Genomic DNA, 5461 nt, shown 5'->3' with positions numbered 1-5461 from the left:
TTCCCTAAACTCTATGCAACCATATTTGGTGTGAGGCATGAGATTGAGAGATTTCTCCGCCGGGACCTTGTAGGGGGTTAGAGATCCTTCGCGGGGAATTAGGGTTGGATCTATCCTTAGGAATCGGTTTCAATCTTAGGTGTCCCTAGAGCGTATTGCGATCATATGGGGTGTGAGGTGTTGAGATAGAGTGATTTCTCCGCCGGGACCTTGTAGGGGACTAGTACCGGTGGCTTGGAGGAAAGAACCTGTTGTTCTTGGATTACCTCGACTCATTAGACTCGGTTTAGAAGCATTTAGTGAATCGTGAGCTTCATGTTAGATCCTAGGGGGAGCATTGCCTGGATACCTCATTTTTATTGATTGAGATCTCCTTTACTCATTTTCTTGCTCGCTTGCTTGCTTATTAATTCTCTTGCAATTAGTTCATCTCATCATATCCATTTATTTCGACTAGATAGCTAACAATTGGTTAATACTAATACTTCCGTTCCCTGTGGATTCGACTACCCACTCACCGGGGTAATTATTACTTCGACACCCGTGCACTTGCGGTACATACACGCATATTCGGACGTGTCAAGTTTTTGGCGCCGTTGCCGGGGAACGGGATATTATGAACGCTAGGACTTGGTTACTTTAGTCTTTCACATTTTCATTTTCTATTTCCACTTCACTTATCTCTTCCGCCGTTCTTATTGTTTGTTTTCATTGATTTTTGCTACAGGTTATGACCCAAGGGAACCGTTCGACATTGGTTGAAGAGGATCCTGAAATTGAGCGAAGAATTCATAGAAGGAGCAAGGAACCTCGTGCGAGGAGCAATTTTTCTAGCTGAAATAGAGGTTGAAGAATCGAGAATATGGCGAGAACAAGGGGGCAACCAAGAACACTCTCGGATTTTTGCTAGGGCCTACAATTCATGGGACACCATCGAGCATTGTTAGGCTACCGGTGGCATCCCAGAATTTTGAGTTAAAGCCGGGTTTCATTCAAATGGTTCAACAGATCCAGTACAATTTAATGGGTTATCGGATGAAGACCCAAACAATCATATTGAAAAATTTCCTTGAAGTTTTGCGATATGTTGAAGATCAATGGGGTCTCGGATGATGCAATCCGTTTGAGGGCTTTTTCCATTCTCATTAAAGGAGAGAGCCAAACAATGGCTTCATTCATTGCCAAGAGCCTCGATTACAACATGGAATGAAATGGCCGAGGCTTTCCTTGGAAGGTATTTTCCTCCGTGGAAATCGGCAAAACTTTGCAATGAGATATCATCATTTGTTCAAATGGAGCTTGAATCTTTATTTGAGACTTGGGAATGATTCAAGGACCTCTTGCGGAAGTGTCCACAACATGGGTTCCCCGAGTGGATTGTTATTCAATCATTTTACAATGGGTTGAACTCGAGTAGCAAACAACTTCTTGATGCCGCCGCAGGAGGAACATTGGGAAACAAGACTCCCGAAGAAGCCCGACAGTTAATTGAAGAAATGGGTTTGAATAGCTACCAATGGAATGTAAGATACAAGAAGAAAGTGGGCGGACTACATGAGATCGACGCGGTTACATCCTTGGCAGCCCAAGTAGAAGCACTGACTAAGAAATTGGACACTTTGACTTCATCAAGGGTAGCCGCAATCACAAGTTGTGATGGTTGTGGGGGCTCACATATGCCGTCGGATTGCCCTATCTCGATTAGAACTTCAGCCCCAAGTGAACAAGTAGATTTTGTGGGCAATTCGGTGAGAGGACAAGGTAATCCGTATAGCAACACTTACAACCAAGGGTGGAGAAACCACCCAAATCTCTCGTGGGGCAATCAAGGGCAGCAAAAGACCACTGCCCCACCCAGATTTCAGCAAACACCTTCGATTCCAGAGAGAGTTTCAGAATTAGAAAGGGTTTTATCAAAGTTTATTCATTCAACCGACACAAGGTTCCAAAACATAGAAGCAACACTCCGCAATCATAGTACTTCTTTACATAATTTGGAAAATCAAGTTGGACAAATAACAAAGTCATTGGCGGAGAGACCTTTAGGGAGCCTACCAAGTAACACAGAGACTAACCCAAGGGAGCAAGTGAAGGTGATCACTTTGAGAAGTGGTCGAGAACTCCAAGAAGAGCTCACTGCTGAGAAAAATTCTGAAATTCTTCAAGCTAAAACCCCCACTGGGAAGATTGCTGAATTTCCTCAGAAACTGCCAAATGATAAGATGCAAGATAACGATAAGCGACCAGCTGCATCACTCCCTTCATATACTCCAAGGATCCCTTATCCGACGCATTTGAAGAAAGACCAAGCTGATGTGCAAAACAGGAAATTACTGGATCTATTCAAACAGTTACACATTAATATTCCCTTTGTAGAGGCGTTATCTCAAATGCCTCGCTATGCAAAGTTCTTGAAGGACCTCTTGACCAACAAGAGCAAGATGGAGGAAAGTGTGGCTGTGGTGTTAGAAGGGAATTGTTCGGCAATGCTTGGAAAAAAATCGCCAAACCAAAATGAAAGATCCAGGGATGCTTTATCATACCTTGTGCAATCGGAGGTTTGGGGAAGAAAAAAAGCTTTTAGCCGATTTGGGAGCTAGTATTAATGTCATGCCGTACACTTTGTTTCAGAAATTGGGTTTAGGAGAGCCACGGCCAACCTGCATGACTTTACAGCTGGCCGATGGCTCCGTTCGTCATCCTCGAGGTATAATTGAAGATGTTTTGGTAAAGGTTGACTAGTATATTTTTCTTGCAGATTTTGTTGTGTTAGATGTCAATGAAGATGCGGAGGTTCCATTAATTCTAGGAAGACCCTTTTTGAGAACCTCCAAAGCTCTCATTGACATGGATGGAGGCTAGATGACATTACGCACTGGAGAAGAAAAGATCACATACCGTCTCGCCAAAGCAATGAAGCCCTCTCTTGACTTTGATGATACTTGTTATTTTTTTGATGTCAATGATGAGATTTCTGATGAGTACCTGCAGGAATTTCTCAATCCAGATCCATATGAGGTGTGGCCGGACATTGATGAGGAGGACACAACCAATTGTGCAAAACAAGTCCTTAATGAACAACCTCAAGGAGGATTTTTGAAACAGATTTTTGACCGAGTCAAGAGGTCGAGACGTCGCCACCGAAAGTATTCCACCACACTTGGGGACAAGCACACAAAGGAAGAGTGCGACACTCCCTCATTCGGTAACATAGTAAAAAATTTCTCCTTGAGTATGAAGAATTTTTGTCCATCATGTGTGGAGGTTGCTAGGAAAGAGGTTTTTCATCTTTATGAGCCACCATGAGGTAAAAACAGGTACGTCAAGCTAAGTGACGTTAAACAAGCGCTTCTTGGGAGGCAACCCAAGCTTTTAATTAGTTTTTAAACTCAAAATTTAAATTCTGTAGAAATAAATTCATGAGTGTGTATCTTGATTAATTTGGTTGACCGCTGGTGTTTTCGTGGAATCTTTTCGGTGATTTGAATTGTTGTTTATGTGAATAACATGGTTTAGGGTGAATTTGATGTTTAATGTTGAAAAAAATTGGTATTAATTTGGAGTTTCGGGCACTCTATCGATCTGTCTGCAGAAATTTTTGCAGTCCACATGGCGCGTGTAATTTTCACGCGTGGGTGTCATACGATCTGCAGCGGGGTGTGGAAAATCCACACCCCCATGTGCCTATAAAAAAATATGAAGGGGCACTATTCATCATCTTCTATTTTTCAAAAGAACCCTTTCATCTTCCACCTTCCACTCCTAGAAAAACTCAATTTTTAATCTCTAAAACCAATTGTTTTCAACTCTTTGGAGGATTAGAGGTAATTTGCGGAGTTTACACCAAGTTTTCTTCTCCGATTAGCTCCGGTAAGCCTTCACTCTCTTTTCCCCTTTTCCATGTTTTTCAAGGTCATTTTCATGGAGTTTTCTTGGTATTTTGATGATAATTCTCATAGGGAATCATGCTAGACACTTGTTCAATGTATGAGAATGATTTTTGTGAAGCATAGGAGCCCAACTCCGGCGAAAACTCCGGAGTCCGGCGCCCATGCGGTCGCACGGCTTGCCCGCGTGACCGTGTGGGTTGAACGCACGCTGGCCGCAAGGCCACGCGGCCGCGTGGATGGGCCACGCGGGTTCGTGAGCCCGCGGCCGAGAGCCGCGCACCCAGCCATGCGGGCGCGCAGCTGCTCGGCCGAGAGAAACACGCGCCCACGCGGCGCGTGGCTTTCCCGCACGCCCGCGTGGGCTGAAAAAAAAGGGCAGTTGGCCTTGTTTTTCCCCCGGCTCGCTGTTCTTGCGCATGTGGTGCCCAGTTTTACTGTATTCATGCCGAACTGATGTTTTTAAGTGCTTTCTTCGTAGATTATGGCACCACGGACCAAGAGGTTAGCCCAGAAACTTTCTCGCCATGATAGGGAATCGAATTTCCTGACCCCGTTCATCAGCAGCGGTTTGAGCGTCTCCAGCACCTGAAGATTGGACAATCGCGTTTTATCGACTGGGATGCACTAGAGGACATTGGTCTTGCTGAGGAGATCAGAGCACTTGTTAGTGTTGGAGGTTGGGACCATTTATTCTCCATTCAGGAGCCCGTCAGGCGAGATATTACCTTGGAAGTTCTTGCCTCATTTTCTTTTGACCGTGACTCAGTTGATATCAGTTTTGACGTTCCCAATGCCATTCGTTTCGGAATTTTTGGTCAGCCGCATAGGATGTCTTTGACCCAGTTCTCGATATATCTTGATTTATACGATCAGACCTTGGCTGATACTATCCAGTACACTGAGCTCCTCACCGATTATCCTTCTAATCTCACTCCGGGCCAGATCTTCCATGATCTATGTGGTGGTCGTCAATATTCCGCAGGTCAGTCTAAGGCCTAATTGCTTACTCGATCGGCGTACAGGTACATCCATGCTGTTCTTAGCAGGTCCGTGACAGGTCGGGAGGATGGTACTGGTTCACTTCGCAGGACAGATCTGTTGTACCTCTACTCCATGATCCATGGAGCCCCTCTCCACTTAGGATATGTGGTTGCTGACTACTTTCATCATCAGAGTGAGTACTTGCGATTGGGAGCATTGTTTGCAGGACCCTACATCACTCGTCTTATGTTCAAGATGGGTCTTATCCGTTCGGTCAGAGGCGAGGAGAGAGTCAGTACTCCGGCACCATTGGGTTTGGCCACTCTCCGTTTGATGGGCATTGTGCGACGTACAGGCTCGGGCGGATATGCACTAGTAGAGTCGTCATCTGATGACAATGAGGAGCCTGCTGAGGCTACAGAGGTACTACCTGCAGCCGAGCCCATAGTCACCGAGGCAGCCCCGGCAGCATCAGCCGATCTTGAGTCATCTTCCCCTCGAGTTCACGAGCGTCTGGCTCGACTCGAGGCTGCTGTTGCTACCATTCTTAAGAACCAGGCACGGATTCTGGAGCGTCTTGATCGCATTCA

General features: G+C 45.3%; 1 non-coding gene across 1 annotated transcript; it reads right to left on the bottom strand.

Moving 5' to 3' along the window:
• Positions 1-1259: 1259 nt before the first annotated feature.
• On the bottom strand, positions 1260-1366 carry LOC120266145. Its single transcript, XR_005537988.1, has one exon. It is a non-coding gene; the product is annotated as a small nucleolar RNA R71 (small nucleolar RNA).
• Between the last annotated feature and the right edge of the window lie 4095 nt (positions 1367-5461).

Source organism: Dioscorea cayenensis, chromosome 7 (assembly GCF_009730915.1).
Source record: "Dioscorea cayenensis subsp. rotundata cultivar TDr96_F1 chromosome 7, TDr96_F1_v2_PseudoChromosome.rev07_lg8_w22 25.fasta, whole genome shotgun sequence".
Taxonomy (NCBI): domain Eukaryota; kingdom Viridiplantae; phylum Streptophyta; class Magnoliopsida; order Dioscoreales; family Dioscoreaceae; genus Dioscorea; species Dioscorea cayenensis.
Note: the sequence above shows the minus strand (reverse complement) of the source record. Positions and strands in the feature narration are given on the sequence as shown.